General features: G+C 46.5%; 1 protein-coding gene across 4 annotated transcripts in view; it reads right to left on the bottom strand.

Annotated features, from left to right (window-relative positions):
- PIK3CB (phosphatidylinositol-4,5-bisphosphate 3-kinase catalytic subunit beta) overlaps nt 1-6,613 on the bottom strand; it is a 105,515-nt gene extending 98,902 nt beyond the window's left edge. For 3 of the 4 annotated variants that reach the window (XM_064457331.1, XM_064457325.1, XM_064457327.1), the window contains exon 1: nt 6,525-6,613. The gene's annotated coding sequence lies outside the window, so the exon portion shown is untranslated. Of the gene's footprint in view, nt 1-3,265; nt 3,472-6,524 lie in introns of those variants that run through there. The other variant, XM_064457326.1, reaches the window with a different exon arrangement.
- Nucleotides 6,614-22,180: the final 15,567 nt, after the last annotated feature.

The following is a 22,180-nucleotide window of genomic DNA, read 5'->3' on the forward strand; positions in this document are numbered from 1 at the left end:
TATATCCTCATCTCCCTGTGAAAGGCAGACAGTTGTACAGGAACACAGTCACTACCAGCTCCTTGAGCTTCCTCAGACGTTGGTACAGTAAGGCTAACTGCACTGAGTTCTGGCAGTGCCTCTCTAGGGGACGAGGACAAGCAGTGCGTGTGAACCCAAATGTCCATATTCAAACCAAATAGTACCACATATCCAATGATATCCCAACAAAATTAGTACAAAGCCAGAATCTAGCTCTCCTAAGCAAGCTATGTTCAAATATACTTCATAAAAAGTAAGATATACACCAATATAATGCGGTAGACATGAATGAGAAAAATTGTCAGAGGCAAAATTCACTAGGAAAAAGGCCATTTCCTCACCCTCTGACTTTGGGAACTCAACAACGACAAGCTAACTAGGGGAGGCAGAAGTGCTAGCCATTCATGCAGCTAAACAGAGGGGAAAGAAAAAGGACAGGAGGGGAGGGGAAAAAAAACAAGTGAAAACTATTTCCACATGAATACTGAGGGCCATCAAAAGCGAGCAGTTATGTTAGAAACTACTTTTGCGCACTTCCTGAATTAAAGTTTTGAAGTCATCCAGGGCAGTAATTTTCTGAGATACAGTAAAATACAGATAGTGACTTTTGACTTGGAAAGAAGAGATAATGAAAGCGAGAGGCTGGATAAAAGAACTCTGGCTACAAGGACAACCACCTCTAAAAGAGGTAAAGGAAGCCACAGCAGCCACTTAGATTTACATCCACGTAACAGAACAGAATTGAAACCAGACAGTTGGGTATCTCTAAATGGTACCAACTGCTTTATTGGTAGGTATGAAGAAGTTTACAGCCTCAGAAGATTGCCTTGCCATACAGGAAAGGAAAATCGTTTCTTTTAGAGGAACTCGGAGTTACTCAACTCTAATTAATCTTCTAAAACAGGAAATCCCTGCCAACACAGGTGGAACTATAATACACTGGCTGTGCAGCTGGGGAACATGAAAAACGGGATTTCTGTGTTCCCATCTCACCCACCAAAACCAGAGCACAAATACTGTAAGTAAAACATGCAGCTGAAAAATCTGAAAAAAGCAAGTAAAAAAACTGGAAGAAGGACTATAAAAGTCACTTAGGTAATCCACAAGAACATTCCCTACAGTATTAACTAACTTTGAAATATTAGTTATAGGGCAAAGGAAATTAATCTGAATCCATATTTTAGGAAACAAATTCGAAAGGACACTTTGCTGACTTCTGATGTCACCTGTACTCCTGAAGGAGGCCTGTAATGTGTACTGACAACATCAGCTTCTCTCGTCCATCTCTTTGTTCTCTGTAATTGGTATTTTAAACTATAGTTTACACTGTTACTTGCTGGATCATGTCACAAAAGATGAATGGCAGGATAGAAATTTCTTTGCCATTGAAACGTTACTTGAGTTAAAAGTCAAGACAAGAAATAGACATTCCTTTTTAATATTTACTTGTCTGCAGCATTTTAATTGTGGAGGCATGTAGAAAAGAGGGATATGAGTAATTATTTACACTGCTACATATTTCTGTCTAATTGGAAGCAAAAAGACTTATGGACATGTAGAGATGACATGTCTTCACTGCTTGTAGGGTATGCCCTGCACTCTCTGCTGTGAGCACTAAGGCTGTGTTTAAGCTCAGCTGAGGATAACAGTGTTTTTCATGACAGGTTATTTCAAGCTCCATAAAGCCATCTGTATCAAAAGAACAACTCGGGCAGATTTCAGTGGAATTAAAAAAAAAAAAAAAGTGTGTGCAATGAAAATAACTAACACAAATAGCAGCACCAAAGCTTTGTTTAGGCTAGGGAAAGTTCAATAAGTCACTGATAAAAGAGCTGAAGGGGTGGGATACTGAAAGGTATGTTGTCATCAGAAGAGCAGTGCTCTCATTATAAAACAACCTGAGTAATTCTACCATTACGAAGTGACCCTCACTCATGCCCCAAAACAAATGAGTAACTAAACCGAGAAGAGACTAATTTCCTTTAACTACAGGCACACCATCACCACACCCGCTCACTGAGGGAAAAGATAGAGATATTTACTTTAAAAAAAAAATAACACTGGGGTGGCATGCCTTTTTTTTTTTTTCTTTCCTACAGATACACACAAGTAGCTCGCTATCTAGACTGCTAGAAGGCTAACTTTACTCACAAATACATTTCAGGCGATATAATAGATAGGTGTTCATACTTTCTCATGAGTTTATGTTTTATTCTCCATTTTCAAAAGCCACTGAACCCATGGGACACTTCAGTAATCAATATACTATGGTACACAGCACACTTAGGCTTGGAGATGACCTGAATACATGCAATGGAGGCAGTAAAATTAGTAAGATTACATAGCTGGTCTTTCATTTCAACCTGGATACTCGTTCCAGCAAGGAACTAATATATATTCACTAAAACAAATGTCCATCAAAGCCACAAAAGATATTTAATGCTTACACATATGCTGACAATACTACATCAGAGCTGTAAGTAGCCTGACGAGGAAGGCTGCAGGTAGATCAGAAGTGCAAGCTGGTCCAAAATGTACATATCCTCTTCTCAAACATTTAGTCCATTCTCAGTTTGGTGTCTGTGATTCAGGCTGCTACACTCAATATTAGAAGCAAATGTATAGGAACAATTAAAAACAATTTTCCTTCTGGCCATATTGGTGAGGGAAGGTGTTTAATTGAAGGAGAAGACAAAAATTATCCTGTGATTTAACAGACGTGTTCTTCCCCTTAAGATGCATTGGTAAGACACAGAATTTAATGTAAGGTGACTTTGCAACATTGAGCTAATGTCATGATGTTTTGCTTTCGATGAGATCAAATGAAAGCCCTGGTTTTGATCACTATGTCAGGTAAGGGGGAAAATCGTATTTTAATTAAAAAGGTATCCTAAATTCCTGACAAATTACAAGGTTTTGGTCAGCTCTAAAAGGAATCTGTGTCAGCTGGAAGAGGGCATCTATGTGAAAGATCAGTAATAATGAAAACCAACCTCTTTAGAAAGTAGAAGTAATGCTTGCTGAATTTATCATAACCTGCAAGACTGGTTATGTTAATTATCCTTCACATTATGCCAAGCAGACTGAAAATAATTAATAGTTCACAAACAACCTTCCCACAGAAGCTTCAGTGCCAATGTTGTTTTGACTGATTAAAATGAATAAAAAATATAATCCCAAACATTCAGGCCTTGAACACAAATTCCTTATATATGAAAAACTTCCATGAAAAATAATAATATACCTCTCTCTCACAGCATTACCCTGTTGAGGGTAATTGAATTCCTGGGTCACAGTGTCACTGGGGAATTCTGGTCTTACTGTTCAAAATGCTCTGTTAAAGTCCATTCTCTTCATGAAACGGAGAAGCTGATTTGATGTATACATGCAGGGGTTCTGACACTGAGCTCTGCTCAGGATTCAGAGGGTGAGAACCAGGGTGCTGTGATGCCTTCAAAAAAAAAAAATCAGAGCTTAGCTGATTGGGATATTTAGGGGGTGCTCGTTAAATCCTGAAGGCTATCCGTCTGGCCGCAAAAGCTCTTTCCTCCTCTTGTCTGAAGCAGCTGTGAAACAATGGTCAATTGGTAACATGCCTCAAGCCAGCAATAAGGAACATCTACAAGGACACAGGACTGTGAGAGAGGATGAAGAGGAAGAGAAGGAAACGGAGAATAAAGCAAAAGATGGAAGTGAGGAAGGTCAGAAGGTTGTTTATATATTTACAATATATCTAAAATAAAGTCACACCCCAGAGAGATCCAGGTGGCAAACTGATCTCATCAGAAAAGCCACAATGGTTCAGAGACAAGGTTCATTTTTGCAAGGATCCTGTTTCCAGCACTGCTCATACCCAGATGCTGCAGAGGAAGTTTCCCAGCCACACTGTTTGACAGACTTAAATGTGATTACTGCAGGACAGGCCAGAAGATTTGCTAAAATTCACCACCAAGTTAGAGAAATATTATGAAAGGAAGAAAATAAGATCCACTATTTGGAACACGGCATCCACGGTCATAAAGTTTAGAACCTGCTCATGACATTTTTCCTTGAAAACAGCACTTGGTACAGCACACAGCATTCCAGCAGAACTCACAGGTCCTAAAAACTTTCATACATACCTCAAAAGCATGGAAAATAAACCTGGCTACTCACTGCTCTGTTAGCCTAGGAACTAGGCAACTAGCGTATAAACAGTACAAAATCCACCACGGAATGAAAGGGACTAGTATTGCCACATACACCACACAGGCTTTTGGAACGAAGCATAAAGATTTATACAGGCCACCTACTCTTAGGGAAGAAAGTGCCACACCGGGATTACGTGGCAGTCAGCGTTTCACTCATGGATGCTGTCAAGGCAAGAAACGGACAAGATCGACTGCATTCATTTCTCATCCTTCCATTATTATTGGATCTTAATAACTGCTGCCCGTGGCTGCTCAAAACACTCCCTTCACAATGTTTTTCTACTGAAAATTGTGGCTTTCTCCAGGGAGAGAAAAAGCTTTCTGCTAAAAGCGCTGCCTCTGTCTAGTATTTTATTTCTAAAAACATAAGAGCTACTAACTGTTGGTTTTCGGCAAAAGCTTGTTTTTGAAGTGGTGCCTCACTGGAGCTGTGGTTCAGACGCCCTGGACGCACCCGCAAGAGCACAGCTCCCACGAGGTGGTGTGAGATCACCCAAAGGGGAGATGATGACACAACTGGGGAGATGCAGCCCAGCCAGCAAAGCCAGTCTGCAGTTGAGTCAAAGCTGTCAATCAAAAGTATTCAAAACTTAAAAAAAATATACGGCAAATGTTGGCAAAAGTAATATGCTTCACTTTAAAATTTTCTGCAAAAATAATATATTTGGTGACCAGCTCTGTTCCTCGTGATTTCTGGGGACCCTTGAAGCTGCCATTGCTAAATATGGAGCCAATTACAGCAGGATACAGGAGGCCCCAACACTAGAAGCCGTAACCCAGCACTGCCAGACTCTTCCCATGCTTGGGAATTGCAAGCAGTTCCTCCTCAGGCATCTCAGCTCCAGTACCTGTCCGCGCTTATTGCCAAAAGGGTCTAAGCTCATCAGGGAATGTTGTGCATCACCCTGACTACGTCAAAGATTAACTCACTGATCTTTGTGTTTAATGGACAAGAACTATTACTGGAATATCACATTCAAACTTTTAATATCAATTCTGGTCCGAGGGCAATGGATAGCCCATAGTGCCTCAGTAGTGTTCTGAGCTCTTACAGGATGTAATGTCTGCAAGAATTAAATGCCAGTGCACATATGCACATGCAATCAAGGCTCCACTCTTCGCAGACCCTCCCAGTCTGCTCATGCTTTAACAGGTCATTGACTCAAGTAACCTCCCACATGTTACAATTGTTAGTAAAATACAATAGCCTGAAACTGAAAATACCTCTGCTCTACCAAGAATCCAATCTGAGGGACAAACTTGCTGATAATTCTGAGACCAGCTCATACAATGAGACACTGATTGTCTCAGTGCTCCAAGTGAGCAGCTGAATTGGAACAGAAAAAGGTGATTAATTCCAGCTAAGGAAAGCACCTTGCTACAGAAGACAGGCAAAAATTTAGTTTACCGTCCAGGACAGAACACGTGGAAAACAGTTAAGGAAGAAAAGATGAAATGTTGTTTAATTGGTGAATTCTTCCCATTAACACGCTAAACAGTTTGGCACATGCTGGCAGGCCGGAGGCGTTAGCCTCAGACACGCTGCCAGCCACACTTCTCCACTCCCAGCAGCTGCCAGACCTTCCCGGGGTTTGAAAGTTTCCCTGCTGGAGGCCCTGTTCCCATTGCTTTCTGGTAAACTAGCCTCTGTAGTCACACCTCCTTGGCGGTTTTGATCATTTTTTTTTCCTTCTTCCCCTTTTTTTCCTATTTTTGATGCAGCAGCAGCTGATCTCTTTCAATCTCAACCCCTCTTCTCTCGCCCCCCCCCACCCGAAAATGGGAAGAGGCCCCACAAGCACCTCTAGGGAGGGGAGGTTTTACCTCCGGGGGATGCCCCACCGCCAAGGGCTGGGAAGCGGCTCAACCAGCATCCACTAAAGCGGGACACAGGAGCTTCTCACAAAATGGAAAAGCCCCAGCGCCAGCGAAGGGGAGGGGACCACACCAGAGTCCACGCAGGCAGGAGCCAGGAAGGAGCCGGCTGTTAGTCAGTCCGGGCAGGGAGGAGCTCAGCTCTCCCGCCGCAGGAGCCGATGCCCGGCCGAGCGCTGCCAGGGCAGAGGACCGGGCTGCCCGGGTCCCTCCCGGGCTTCTCCTCAGGGTCGCAGCGATCCCTGCCGAGGGGCGCTCAGCAGCTGCCGTTCGAGCCCCCCCCGCCCCGCCGGCGGCCAGAGCCCAGTCGGGAAGGAAAAGCCGCGCCCCGGCACTCGCAGCCCGGCCGAGCGGCCGCCCCGGGGCTCCCAGTCCCGGGGAGGGGCCGGGGGGAAGGTAAAAGGTGAAATAAAGAAGAAAGAAGGCTCGCTATCCTACCCGGCGGTGCTGGCGGGGACCCCGTCTCCCGCAGGCTGGCCCCGGCACAGGCTGCCCGGCCGCCCAGCCCAGCCTGCCCCGCTCCGCCCACGGGCTGACCCTCCTCCTCCTCGGGCCGGGCCGGGCCGGCTCGGCCCCGGAGCAAAGGCACATGTGCACCTGAAGGTTACGTGGCGCTGGGTGTCCCCGGCTGCATCGGGGCTCCCGGCACCCTGATCCGCCCAAGGGCTTCGGCCAGTCGCGGGCTTCTCCCCGGCATTGCCGCTTCCCTGAGGCGCCGCTGCCTGCCTGCAGCGCCTGGGGCCAGCAGGGAGCCCAGCGAGGCCCTGCCCACCGGCCGCCGCCGTGCACAGCCCTGCAGGTGCCCAGGAGGGCAAGGTACCTTCGCCCTGGGCGGGAGAGCAGGCCAGCGCCCAAAGTTCATGCACGTGACTTTTTTCAGCGTGACTTTGCACTTGGTAGTGAAATACTGAGTCATGCTAATGCTACTTAGCTATTCCTCGCTCTCTCCCCATTTGTCTCCTTCCTTCAGGAAAGGTAAGTATGAGCAACAAAATCTGGTTCATTGAACGTCAGCCTCTAGTCCCCCAGAGGTACCGGCTGGAAAGGACCAGGTAATACATGACACCGATGGGGATGCAGGGCCCAAGTCTGCCACGGCCAGCCAAGGACACTGCACCCTTGCCACCTCACACCTCCTCCCTCCCAGCCAGATCTCATGGTGAGGCATCTAGCTGTCCATCCACAGTGCCTGTCTTCCCGTAAACCGTCACGCACACCACAGGCCTCTGCCCACTGCAGAATTCCCACAGGACCCCCTTGGCAGCCCCTCGAGCTGACACACACCGTCCCGCAGGCACCACCCTGCAAGGTCAGGGGACACTCCGGCCTGCCAGAGCCAGCACAGTACGGCTGCACATTTTTCAGGCACCAGCAGCAACCAGCTACTCACAGCTGATACGGACACTTTGCTAACCTCCAGCCAGTCATCAGAACACCTTCACCCAAAGCACTCTCCTCTGCACTTCAGTAGCATCTTGGGCCAATCTTCACCAGCAACACAGCCACCAGGTTTTGGGCCACCGCTTGGGAGAGGGTTTTTAAGAAGACAAACCCTGTAACTTCAGGTGTAATGTTAACAGATGTGCAAATCCAGTCATCGCATTTGGCAGCGTGGTGGTAGAGCACAAAGGTCTGCCACTGCAGGCTGTATTTGGTGGGAAGAGTGGGGGGTGTCTGCTGGGAGACGTGAGGCAACTGTTAGAGCTGAGAGTAGGGCAGTAGGCAGCCCCCACAGAAAGGGTAGCCTCAATCATGAGGACCAAAGTCAAATGTGGCTTTCCAAGAAAAGCCTGAATCTAAAAAATGCCCTTGGAGGAGGATTGGGATGTCCCACAGGGCAAGCTGAACCTTGTATTGCTGTTTTATTGGCTGTCATAAGGAGCAAGAATGGTGTTCATCAGTAGAAGAACTTGGCATAATGGTGTCTTGTAAATTTTAGTACTTGGAGGAAGGTTTAATGAGAATTTTCAAACATACAAAGTTGAAAAATACACTAAAAATGCAGCAACGTTATATTTTTGAAGCCTGACATCCTTTTAATGCTTGGTATGGGCAATACCTTGCAATGAACAACAGCAATTCCAAACCCTCTCCTACAGCTGTGCTGGTCACAAACAGGAGACTGAACAGGGCAGGAAAGCCAATGCCATGGAACAAAGGAACCCAAAGCTGCCTCCACCTGGAACTTCCTTTTCCAGGCTCATGGGTTTGCTTTGCAGATCTGCAGCACCAGAGCTCTTCCCTCCCCCATCCCCTGGATTGGCCAAAGCCCTCCCTCCTCACTGACAGAGAACAAAATAACAACTAGCAGTAGCTTCTGTGCCATTTCTTGCAGGGCGCCAGCCCCCCTGCCCTTGAACAAACATCCCCACCTACCAGTTACATTGCCCTACTGGGACATCACCCTTCCACAGGGAGAAGGGCTTCGGTGCACTCTACATGCAGCTTGCACCTGGAGCCATAGAAAGAATAAAGCCAGAGTTCAGTCAAAATTTTACCTGGCACAAACCCACACCACAAGAAGACATCACCTTCCCTTGCCCACTCGTTGTGCTCTCCGCGTCACCCCCTCCCTTCCACTGTTGCAAGCTTCTTTCCCACCAGACAAATGGGGAAAGTGAACTAATCTGGGCTAAAACAGAGCTTTTTGCTTCCCTTCCCAATGTACTTGTGACTTCTCCTCTACAACTGCCTTCCTAAAGAAAAAAGAATATATCCTGTTGGTTTCTGTCAGCACGGAAGAGACAGGACTCACTTCTGTATCTGGAAGTGGTCGTTTGAAAATCTAAATTCAGGCACCTATCCTAACACCTGTATAAATCAACTGCAGATGTGATAAAAACTCTATAAGCAGTTGAGAAGGAACAACTAGGAGAAAAAGTTTCAATCAGGACCTTGTGAAATGTTTTCCACCAGTAAGTCTCAGAGACTGCTGGTGCTTTTGAGTTTACGTCTGCATTAGAATTGACAGATTTTGCGTGAGGTATCGGTCTCCGTGACTGACTTTTGACAGCACTTTACCAGCAGCTTTTATGGCATCTGTAGGTTAAACCATGCTTTGAAAGGACTCTAGTTGCTTTTGACACCCAGTACGAACCAGAGCAATTCCACCTATGCCAGGGAAGCTAATGTGTCAACTTAAAAATCCCAGAGAACAACCAGCAAAGGTGCTGCTGGCTCTAGTTCTCTACTGAGTGTCCCTGAGACAGTTCTTTAACCCAAACTCCTGATTTCCTCCCACAAAGCATGGCTAATACTTCACTTCTTCCACCCTCCATCAGCTGTCCCTGCGCAGATGATGCTCTCCAAGTAAGGCTGTTCCCCATGTACTGAACACAGCTGTGGCACCTAAGCATCGCCTGAAAGGTTAAAAATAAGCACTACGGTACTGCAGAGACAAGTCTGACTTGCTCAGTTTCTTGCCCTTGCTGTGAATAAATCTTTTTTTGGATGTTCACTAGCATAGCTGGATTTTTCAGCCTGCAGACAGCTCGTCTGCCCGGCCTAACTTACATAGTCCTGACCACAGTTTCATCTCACCTAGTTGTCACTATCAGTGTATTTAGCATTCTTCAGATCCTGACAATCCATGCCTCTCCCTCACCACTTCCCAGGATCTTTTGTATTCTTGTCACTATCTAGTGCTGCCTTTTATTCTTCTTGCCTTTTCTTTTTACTGTCCTCTCTCATTACACACCTTGAGGAGGGTGGTTTCCTGAAAGAAGACTTACAGAAAAAAATCTTGCCTCACTCTCTGAGTAATGGAGCCAGGAGCTATTTACATATTTTTCTGATAAGCGGTGAGAATGTCCTGATGGTCTGGTGAAGTCTGCAAGGAATTGGCTTTGTGTTGTTCCATATTTTTTGCTTGTCTATGCTTGCCCGATTCCAACCAAGTGACAGTATTAAACATACTGTTTACATATTGTTATAACTATTTGGAGGAAAAAGCGGTATCGTACTGTTGAATTTAGCCATTAAAGAGATAATACTGCCAATACTTAGCATTTAAAAATCAGCAAATTAAAAGTATGACTTTGTCATATTAATTATCAGTTATTTTCTGACTGAACTATTATGTTACAGCCCCATCTCATTTCTAAGCTTTATTTTTCAAGCAACCTTTAGGGCAAACATATTTTATGATATATTAGTAATTTAAATTGTTTACTTTTTTTTATAAGGACTATAATTGGGATTTGGGTAGTTTTGTTTTTTAAGGTTGACATTTTCTTTTATTAACATAACTTTAAAGATCTGGAATCTTACAAGAAAACCCCAAACCAGAAAACATCCCCCTCACATACACACACAGAGCAAAAGATGTGCTAAGAGCAGTGTCTGGCAATACCACAGAGAGCTGGTAGAGTAACTCCCCTGGCACAGAGTAACCGTGTGAATGGCAAGCGGGAGCACTCAGCGTGTTGCTTTCACTGTGGGAAGAGAAGGCGGCAGCCAAACCCGACTGTTCACATAAAGCAGCAGCACAGGAGCAATCCCCAGGTAGTGAGCAGCCCTGTAGGAAGCATTAAGAGTAAACTGTGAGCCTTTTTCTCTAAAAAAGCTCTCGAAAAACCTCTAAAAAAAAGAGTAGGCCAAGCAGAGGGAAGGATGCAGCAGGCTGAGAATAGAGCTGCCTGCTGCTCTCCAGGGCACACTCGGTCTGCAGTCCCTTCTGGTAGTCACAAATCCTGTGTAGCGAAACGTGGGGGGAAACTGGTACGTTACTCCCAAACTTTTCCCTTTCAGTAAGTGATCTTTGCGTATCATGAATGCAGCAGATTTCTGAGAGTTTGTTGCTCTATAGCTAAGAAGTATGAAAGTAAGACTAGGCTATGAGATGACTGACTACCAGCTGAGCGCCATTTGCTGTCAAAAATGTGCATGACCACTTCTGAAAACATGGCTAAAACTCTCTCAGAGGCAGATCCTGAGATTTTGACTGGTTTTACTCAGTCCATATTCAATTCAGCCTGTGCTGACAACAAACAAAACCAAACCTAAGCCAAGCCGCAGTGTCGGGAGAAGACACAAGCAGCTGTGAGAAGAGATGACACTAACTGCCTCCGTGGAGGCTGCTGGCTGCTTTCAGGGACCAGGTTATTGCTCTGGTGGGAACTCTTCTTGTTCCCGCTAATTTCATTCTTTAATTTTTCATTAGATACTCGACCTGTTACGACTTTTGAAGTGCCTCGTTCCAAGTTTCATCATACTAACAGCACTTACTGAGCCCTAGCACTTAGTAAATACTTCTAACACACCTGCTTTGAAACTCAGTTTAGATTACAATATAAAAACTACCAATGTGGTTGACTAAAATTGGCTGGTCACCTGTCAGTCCTTGACAGTCCCACTGATCCTGTCTCTGACATTCACCTGGTGCCCTGCCTGTTGCAAGCAGATTAAAGGAATATCTATTAATTTGTGGTTCTTCTAATCATTAAAATCAAATCCTGCTAGGGACACATTTCCTGGATTTTGAAAAGGCTTATCTAAGTGCAGTTTGGGCACAACACTGTCTTTGAAGACAGACCATTTTCACAAAAAACTTCCACACAGAGAGCAATCAGACGGCAAGCTTCCCGCCAAGGAGCAAATTCCACCATCTCAATGCAGATTAGCCTGACACTAATACAATGCCTTGAAGATGGTAAAGTAGAGGCCTGAAATACATGACTCCACACGTCTTATCTGCCACCAAAGCAAATGTCAGTCCAAACACTTACATGTGAAAATACTTCTTAACTTGGTTTTTGAACAATCCTACTCATTCATATTCTGGTAAGCTGCTGATGGAAGCGGTGTGAGTTCTGTGCAGTTCTAAGTGTGATACTTTATTCAGCTAAACATTACTGAGCTGTTCCTTCATCTTGCTGCGCCTGATTCAGGTAGTGCTGGAAAGGGAATACACAACTCCCCAGAACAGGACAAGAAGGGCTGAGGAAGCTGTGGGACATCCTCTGCCACAGGGGCAGGAGATGAAGGAATAAAAGAGGGAGAAGGAGGTGCTGACAGAGAGACTTTGGGGATGGGTACGTTTGCCAAAAGTGTTTCTGGGTGCTGACACAGCTGGAGAGTGGGTGCTCGCTTGCTGCCTATGCGAGAGGGAAGGGCTGGCTGAAGGAAGCCCAGAAGCTGCAATCCCCAGCATGAATCACTCCAGCTGCTCCCCACAAAGAGTACCTGGGGTGAGAGCCCCAAGGCTAGGGTAGCCCAGCTGCCCACTCAGAGACCTGAGAGGGCAACAGGGAGCAGGGCTGACACATACACAAAAGGCACATGAACTGTGTGGCTCCTAGGCAGGTTGCAAGTGCTGAGGAAAGTAACATTTCAGTGCACTAGGTACTGCACAAGTGTATTGTAAATAATACCCCTGTACCACAGACCTCTCAGTCTGAGAGGAAGCACTGCGCTCACAGCCCCAATAACAGCCTTGACCTTGAAACAGTCCTGAAAGCAGGGCTGCAGAGGAACGAAGCAGCAGAACATTCGCAAGTAGCTGCATTCAAGCGGAAAGACAACCCTCCGGCACGTCTGACACGGGATCACCTACCACTGCACAATTCTGCCGCGCCAGGCAGCCAAGCGCGGTACCTCTGGGAGGGCAGCTCACACGGGGCTGTCTAGTGCAGCAGCTCACCTCTTCATGACCCTGAGGCTCAGCCAAGCAGCACTGTGAATTTGAAAACACACTGCACTTGCACTGGAGAAAGAGCCAGCCGGCTTACTCACCCGTGAGCTTCCTGTGTGCAGTGCCCAGACTGTTCCATGATCAGCATTTTCTTGATGCAAAATGGCATTCATACTGATGGATGCTAACAAGATGTTTCCTGTGAAAACACAAGGATGCTTGTGGGGTTTACTTTAAGACAGTCATTGTCTGCAAAGTGTCTGTAATGCTTTCTAGAGTCCCTGGGATATTTTTACACTTGTTCGTTACAAGGTCTACCAACTGCTACAAAATAGCAAGGGCTGTAATAACAGCATTACACATTAAGGATGGCTTTAATTACGTATACAGTATCTATGCCAAATGCCAGATAGCATCTTCGGCATGAAAGGCAGGGTTGGTTATCCTCATGGTATGGAATCTTTTTGCTTCTTATGATGCAATATTCATTTGGTTGGGCTTAATTTAATTACTTTGGTTTGTAATTACATTAACCTTGCTTAAATAAAAAAAAAAAAACAGTACTATCATGAAGTATTTTTATCATGGTGGCCTCTAAAACATCTCCATCAGGACTAAATCACTATTGTTCAAGAGACTTTAAAAAGTACACCAGAAAAACAGGGCCAGACAACCCCATCTGCCTCATAACGTGAGGAAGCTGCTGCTGAATGGCAGGTGCCTGGCATCTCTAGAAATGAAGTATGGGTGCCTGTTTGGCACCAAAATGAAATTTTTTCTCAATTGAATCTTAGTTTGAAAACCTTGGCCTGAGTGTTATGCCCAACATTACACCATAGCTCACTAAAGCAGCTTTTGTTTCACAGCTTTTCTTTAGGTATTTTAGCCTGTTCAGTTAAATCCTCAAGCACTGGAAAGCAAGTTCATAGTGATGTATGTCCCATGTAACCCAAGTCGACAGGTAAAGTAGCTTGACCAAGGTAGTAGCTAACTCAGTGGTTTACCTTTAGCTGTACTGCTGCCGTAACTGTGCTAAGTAGTTGGGCTCCTGTTTGAGTAGGAGTAAGCAGATCAGGCCCTTGCTGAGTCACTGGCACAGTCAGAACAACTCCCACGTCTTGCCACTGACAGTGATGCTTAAGGCGCAGTATACAAGGGAATGGAGGTCTTCAACTTTTCTATAGGAGCAGCATCCCCTAATGTCATAGGGCCAACCAGGCTTGACTGTGGTTTGAGGCAAAAAACAAGCATTAACCCAGCAGTCAGGGAATAAAACTGTTTGCTTGATTATGACTGTTCCAGAATATCACATGTAAGGTACAACGTTACACGCACACTGAAGAAACAGAACCAACCCCACAGATTGCCAGGACAAGGGTCACCAACACAACTTCATCTTAGTCCTCTATTCGACACGCCATGTGGCACAATCTTGATTCCTTATTTCTCTTGCATTAATTTATCAGTGAAGCTTGAGCTCAGATTGTCCCTTGCATCACTCAAGAAGAGATTGCTCCCAGATTCTCTCTTTCAGATCAGCAACAAGGGAAACATTCCGTGTGGGCCAGGAGAACACATACCTGGCAGTGAGCTACAGAAGCGTTTGTGAGACAGCACTGGAATGTCAGCAAACAAGATCTTTGGGTCTAGCCCCAGCTCTGGAGAAAGAGAGCAGCCTAAGCCATCATAAACAAGAGGCCAAATCACACCAGCAGGTAGATTTGTTTTGAAAGGTGATATGGCAAAGCAGATGAACCTTGCTGTTTTAGAAGCCATGGCTCTATTCCCAGCTCTGTAGGCAGCCCACTTGCTGGCAGTTTAGCTGCAAAATAGGTGAACAACCACTGCCTCCCTACAGGAAGGATAACTGGCTTTTAGAAGTGTATATGTTAACAGCAGCAGCGGAGCATGTGGGATTAGATATCATGGACTTCTGGGCAGCAGTAAACAGTATGATGAGTGTATCTTACTTCTCCCCCTACACTTGCTCTCCCCTTGTCATTCTGTGGGCTGGCAGGAGACCTGCCAAATGTGTCAGAGCCACATGAAATGCATGACACTTGTGAGCCCTGACCTTGTGGCCCCTAGGCTGACGGTCAAGTCTGAGACACAGACCAACCCAAAAGGAAACGATGAAGGTCCTATCCAGACCATAAAGGACTGCAGGACTGGTCCCAGTGTGTTTGTTTATTCTGTGATTTTTAAGTTGGAAAAAAACCCCTGTAATAACAACAAAGCTTTTGAATTCTCTGCCATGTAGAGCAATTCTCTTATATCTACGCGCTGCATGTGCTTGTTGATGTCAAGGCCCTGTAACAGAGAGCCACTGCCGCCTATCACACACAAGTCCTCATTATGTTGCATAACAAATTACCTTTGTTGCCTAACAGAATGGCACAGTAGATTTTGTTGTTGCCTTGTGTAAACTTTAGTCTTGCGAGTTCCATTTTGCACTGACGCATTGCTTCTGCCTGACAAGTGCTTCATTTCTGTTAAGCAGCGAGCTTCATGATACGCAGGCAGCCACAGATCCTGAAAAACAAGTTCAGAGATACATAAATACACCACCATTATATCTGCAAAACAATCAGCCACGTGGATCCTGGCTGCTGCCGTAACACTGGGCTTAGAGGCTGCAACCACACATCCTGGGAGGCAGCACGGCTGCATATTCATTGCCAGTGGTCATCTGATGTTTACAGTTACAAGAAAAATCAGTAGCGTAAAGAAACAAAGAAAGTGGCAGAATAGCAAAGGAATTTTAAACCAACAAAGATCTCATGGTGTTGGCATTTTAATGTTATACTATTGCCTTTTTGATGGATTTACCCAACTGCATTATATTACCTATTGTTTTCAGTGTTTAATTACTGGTTTTAACTGAATAGTATTAATTACAATGCTCATCTATTAAAGAACAAACCGTGAGAAATGTTAATAAATCCATCCATATGATTACAAAATTATAAACCTCACCAGACATTTCTTCTGAGTCTTCTTTATATACGTTCAGCAAATATTTTAAGGGAAGGAAAATATTTATTGCCATGCTTCAAACAGTATTTCCTTTCTTAAAATGTTGTAGTTGGCAGCTTTTTCTATTGGCATATGACCAATGCTCTGTATAAGTGGAAAAATAGCGGTGCTATCTACAGGCCAGAATTTGCCACTTCTTATAATGAGTAATGCTATCTTATTTTCATATGTGCTGGCCATACCCTCTACTCGGCACACTACTGGAAGCTCACTGATAGCTGCTCCCTGCTTTCTCTGGACAAAATCTGAAGAGGAAAAAAACCCCCAGTCATTACATAAGCAAAATTCAGTAATGTCTGAGAGTTGGCCTGTTTGGATAACCTTAAATAAGGGTAACAGAATCTGGATGCCAGCTTGTTTAAAGATACACATATTTTGACATCCCCTCCTAATCCTTTGAGAAACACACATTTCAATCTCCAATATACAGTCATCTCTGACACACGCTCCAAATCGTTCAGCAATACTTCAGTCTGCTTTTTCACCAGTGCTAATGAGTATCATTTCCACTGCTCACCCCATCTCGTACATGGCCAAGCAACAGTCATCAAATAAATCATTGGAGACATCGTTGGATAATGGGTGAATGAGATACTGCTGAGGGATTGGATTCTGTCTCGATTTGCTGGCTGTAGTTAGAAACACTTCAAGCCAAATTTCAGTTACAGGGGGTAAAAGAAAGGCTAGCCCAGTCTGGGCTTTTTAACAGATAATTGTACTTCAGTTAAGTAATAAGGCATGGTTGTTGGCACGGTTGTTTTCAGACAGTGCTGCTCACACTTAATGGTGCTAATACAAAATAGAGCTGGGTATTACTGCAAACAGCTTAGGAAAACCTTCATGGTCAAAGAAGGCAACAACGTATCTAGATGCTTGAAGTACAGGACAGCGAAAAAATAAAATATCTTTGTAGGAACCTGAGATACGTGGGCCCTGTACAGCTGTGATTGTGTGAAATTGTACAGCTATTCTTTCAGCTTATGGCAAAAGTCAAGAGCCATGCTAAAAGGCTCTAGGAAGAAACGGCAATTACAGCTCTCCCTGCTGCAGGGTAAAACACCAAACCTCAAGCTGTTGGTTACTTCCTCTCCACAAAGAAGCTGACGATACAGGGCCTGGGGAAAATCAAATTAAGATCAAAAGACTAGGACTTTTCAGGACAGAGAAGTAGTAAATAAGAGAAGACTTGATATAAGCACACCCTGGAATTAATAGGATTGAAACAGGAGATAGGAGCTAAGCTCTTTCACGTCTTGGTGTTTGAACACAGGGATATGCAAGGAAATGGAATGGGTGGAAAACTCAAATGTGAGGAAAGGAAATACTTTTTCACACAGGAATTTAAGTTGAGTCTAGAGACAGTCTGGACATTAATGGGAGTGGATAGTAACCTGTTTATGCTTAACATGTTTTGACACTAACACATATTGTTTAAGTCCCTGTTGTCAGCTCTGAACTGACTGGTTATCCCCTTTTAATAATACAAGAACAAGATGACTTCAATACGATTTGAAGGGCAACATTTTAAATTATAAAACCCCTTTCCATACAACACATAATTAACCTATGGAACTCATTCCCACAAGATTTAAATTGAGCTGAGACTCTTCTGTAGTCAAAAAGGGTTGGACATATATTTATAAAGCAGCCCTATTCCACTTGGGGCAAGAGTAGTAAACATGCAATTAGGCGTTTGTAAATGGTCCTTTGAACCCCCTTGGAGACCATGCCAGAAGGCCTAAGGACCTCAACAGTGGGCAAATAGAGCGCCACATGCCCAAGAGGCAGTAATCCACAAGCGCTGTGTGTGAACACTTGACTTCTCTTCAGCAAAAGATCTAGCTGAAATTTCAGCTCCATTGAAGTCGGCAGCAATGCCCTCAGGACTTCGCCTGCAGCTTTGGCTCATGCGTAACGCACAGTAACGCCACGCTGGCCTGCTGACCTCTTGAAATGTTAAGATTCAGAGTATTTTTATTGTCCAGCAGCTCCAAGTAGAATCAGGATCAGACACTGTAGCAATCCACGTTAAGTCTAAAGTCCTGAATATTAATTTCTGTGATTTTTTTTGTTGTTGTTTGGTTGTGGTTTTTATTTTTTTACCAGGGGCATCAACAAAGCCACCATTTCCCCTGGCTCCCGCAGCAGGAGGAGGCAGGGAGGGTCGGGTGCGGGACGGGGAGAGGGACAGGCGGTGGCGGGGTCTCCCTGCCGTGCGGTGCGGGGCCGTGAGGTGCGGGCCTAGGGGGTGCGGAGCCGTGCCGTGCCGTGCCGTGCCGTGCCGTGCCGTGCCGTGCGGGGCCGTGCGGGGCCGTGAGGTGCGGGCCTAGGGGGTGCGGTGCGGGGCCGCGCCGTGCCGTGCGGGGCCGTGAGGTGCGGGCATAGGGGGTGCGGTGCGGGGCCGTGCTGTGCGGTGCGGGGCCGTGAGGTGCGGGCATAGGGGGTGCGGTGCGGGGCCGTGCCGTGCCGTGCGGGGCCGTGAGGTGCGGGCATAGGGGGTGCGGAGCCGTGCCGTGCCGTGCCGTGCCGTGCGGGGCCGTGAGGTGCGGGCCTAGGGGGTGCGGAGCCGTGCCGTGCCGTGCCGTGCGGGGCCGTGAGGTGCGGGCCTAGGGGGTGCGGTGCGGGGCCGCGCCGTGCCGTGCGGGGCCGTGAGGTGCGGGCCTAGGGGGTGCGGTGCGGGACCGTGCCGTGCCGTGCGGGGCCGTGAGGTGCGGGCCTAGGGGGTGCGGAGCCGTGCCGTGCCCTGCCGTGCGGGGCCGTGAGGTGCGGGCCTAGGGGGTGCGGTGCGGGGCCGCGCCGTGCCGTGCGGGGCCGCGCGGGCAGCCGGCGGCCTCGAGCTGCGGCTCCACGCCCTCCCCGTGCGGGAGGCGGCCGGGGGCGCCCTCTGGCGGCCAGGAGGGTGTATTGCGGCAGCCCGCGGGGCCTCTGCCCGGCGCCTCCCGCCGCGCCCGCCCGGTGCCGCCCCGCTCCGTAACACAGCGCTGGCGTTTGCTGGTTGCAGAGGAGACTTCCCCGAAGTCCATTGATTCAGAGAGTCACTATTTCATAAGCAGAACAGAGAACGGCTTGGATAACTGAGGGTACGGAGCTTCTCATTCCTCTGCTCAGCCAACACACAGAAGACTTAATATGGAATTGCTTACTGAAATAAAATACTCCAAAGCAGCCTAAATGGCAAAACAACAGTAGAGCACCACGGAAAGCATGCTCAGCCCAAGACAGATACTCAATATGGAAGCAGAATGATTTTTCAGGACAGCCTTAGGCAAACGTTCATCAGCACAGAGAAGATGTCCGTCAAAAATTCTCCTTTACTCATAGAAACATCGACGTGGTAAAGTACTGCCTGAGAGGGCCCCGGCTTTGCGCTGTGTCCAACAGCTCAACGCCCCGGAGCAAAGGCTCCCACGCAGCTGACTACAGCAGGGGCAAAGACAAGCGGTTTCGCTCTTTCCCCAGGTCCCGCTGTCACAGCCCCCTGCCTGCATGCCTTCAGACAAACAGCTGTAAAACCCAAACGGTGCAAACGCAGAGGCACTGCAGGATGCAGCTGCTGGGCGACCACTCTCTGCTGGGTAGTCAATAACAGCCCGAGCCTCTGTGCTCTGGCTAGCTGGCCCTTTTCTCAGTCTGCAAGCTGCAATCCAGTGCTCAGTGCCAGATCTCCAACTCTTCTAAAAAAGGAATTTCTCATGTCTAGGGTAGAAAACAAGTTTCTGTTGCCATAAAACATGGTGTATCTACCCATCTGCTCCTTAAAAAAAGAGAGACATATTGGATGTTTTTACAATATCCAGGCTCCAGCAATGTCCAAAGCCTTTCCCTCTGTGTCTGTTTTCACCTACATGTGCTACAGCCTTTCCTGGCCCAATCTCCTTCCACCTGCCTTTAAGCTAACAGCCCGGGGGGGAGGCCAGGCTGGCCGCAGTCCCTGTGCGGCGCTGCCCCAGTTCGCCTCTGTAGCTCAGTGGGAGGAGGAGGTGAAGGAGGATGGGACTGGACCTCAGGAGGGAAGGGACACGTCCTCCTGCATCTTGGCCGTGGGGCAGGGTAGTCTGGGAAGTGGCTGAATTGCAATGGAAAGCCCCTGGGAGTTGTGGCCTTGTCTAATATGCTCAATTCAGCCTCTCCCATCAAAGGGAAAAGTCTAAGAGCCTTTTGGAAGGAGAGAAAGCAGTATGCCCTTGTGCCTCCTTGGAACCCGATTAACTGTAAAGGCAGCCTTAGCAGCCCCTGCTGGAAACAAAGAACATTACTAGCAGAGCACAGGTGACTGAAAATAAAAAGGAGACCTGAAAGCTGATGTTGCTCTTAAAAAAAGACAAAGCAGAGTCTAGGCAGGCGCAGAGAAGGGGACCTAGAAAGGAAAGACAACACTCAAACAAGCTAAATGAGGAGAAGTACTGGAAAACAGGGGAAAACAGATGGAAACTCTACCATTTTTGCCTCTGCAATTCACCTCTACCTTCTAGGATACACTGACCCTCCCTGCACAAATGTACCAAGGAGTTTCTGCACCTTATGCAGAAGGATTCCTTCACCTCCAGACAGAACTCACTTTCTCTTCACAAGAATGGGAGAGTTAAACATTAGGTTCATCTCCCAAGGCCTGTCTTCCATGTCAAAATGCAGCCAAGGCTGCTGGTTCCTCATCCCTCTGTCAATGTGCCTATCCCCTTCAGGTTTCTAAGGCAGGTCCATAGAGACAAGGCAGGTCTAAGGCCAGGCTGTGACATCAGCCTGTGTCTTGGGGTCCAGATCAACAGGGTTCATGACCAGACACAGTTATGACTATGGCTGAGTTGGAGATGAGCACTCTTGCCATGTAGCTCAGATCAGGACTGAAGACTGAGCTGAAAGGGGCTCCCTGCCCTGGGCTGGGGTGTGGGTAGAGGCCCCATGTGAGGACGTTCAGGCTAATTAGGGCCTATTAGTGCCCTCAGGGTCCTGACACAACATGAGAGGAGCTTTGCTGGCTCGTGCTGACTCCAGAGACCTGCTAACGGACAAGAAGGGATCTAACACAAAACGGTTGATAGGAACATGGAGAGAGATTATACCAATGGACAGTACCATGGCTTCAGTGAGACCCCACCAGGTCTCAGCAGTAAAAGCCCATCTTCCCTAAATATAGCACTTGCAATGGCAACGTCTCCTTTCTGAAGTGACTAGACAGGTCATTACCAATATCCTAGGAGACAAGACAAACGAACAACATGTTTTAAGAGTAACTGCAAATATCAAATACATTTCAGTATTTTACAACAGTATCTGTGATCCCACAATTATTAAGCAGCTACAAGTTTCAATGGTTTTCAGTTCCACTTCAAAACCGATACATGCCTCGTCTCCCTGTATTTGCAGCCTGAAGTTTCAAGACAGCTCAAGCTTCACTCAGCCCCTCTGGAAAACATTCTATGGGCACATTGGATCTCTCCAGATTTTATTCTCATTCCAAATCTGCAAGTACAAATATAGCAACATTCCACTCTCCTAATGCACACTTACTAAATGTGCTGAAATGTCAGATGCCAAACAGTACAAAAAAGCACTTTACCACATTCCTGTTGATGTGCAATATTACAGAGAAGGCAGAAACTGCTTTAATGTCTGTGGATTTATTAGATCTGAATACTCTCCTCCTTTCATCTGGCAGCAGTAAAGCTGTTAATGCTGCCACAGCTTCTTCAGAGCTTGCAACAGTGCACTGGCAAATACATACCTTGAGAACAATGTCATTTCTGCAGGATTTTGAACGTGACTCCCTCTATCCAAACAAGAGCTGCCTGAGCAGAGCGATTATAGGTAGGAAGGTGAACCCAGCAGAGCAGCAGACAAGCAGGTAATAAATACCCCTGCTGCCGGGAGGAAGCAGGGGTGAGGCTAGAAAGCTTCCTACCGCTGTAGCTATTGTCTCACTGCTTCCTCTGCCTCACAGCTAGGGAAACCATCGGTGACGCAGCCGGTGGGATTGAACTAACTCAGCAGCAGTTGCAAGGCTCTGCTAACCCGATCAGAATCGGTTCTTGACAATTAGTATTGCTGAGTCATTCAAATGAGAGCAATGCAGGGTCATTCCCCATGGTTGGTATTGTTTCTCGTGTTGCTAGAAACAGCCACTTGGCAATATTCCTTCTGCACATTTGTATTACCCAGAAAATCCAACTCAGCCAAAAATTCTGAGATAACAAGATTCCCTCCTTCTGGATGGGAAACAGAATATTTTGACATATTAGGAGTCTTCAAAAGGAAAAAAATCAAGTTTTTGTTCTGATAAATTTGCATTTCCTCAGGGAGTGGAGGGCCAGGGAATCGCTTTGTTGAAATTTCCCAGTCGGCTTGAATAATAAGGATATGACCTCGAAGAAGTCAACTGTGACATGAACGTTTTCTCATAACAGAAGATACAATCACTACCTTACTGTGG

This window comes from Phalacrocorax carbo, chromosome 7 (genome assembly GCF_963921805.1).
Source record: "Phalacrocorax carbo chromosome 7, bPhaCar2.1, whole genome shotgun sequence".
Lineage (NCBI taxonomy): Eukaryota > Metazoa > Chordata > Aves > Suliformes > Phalacrocoracidae > Phalacrocorax > Phalacrocorax carbo.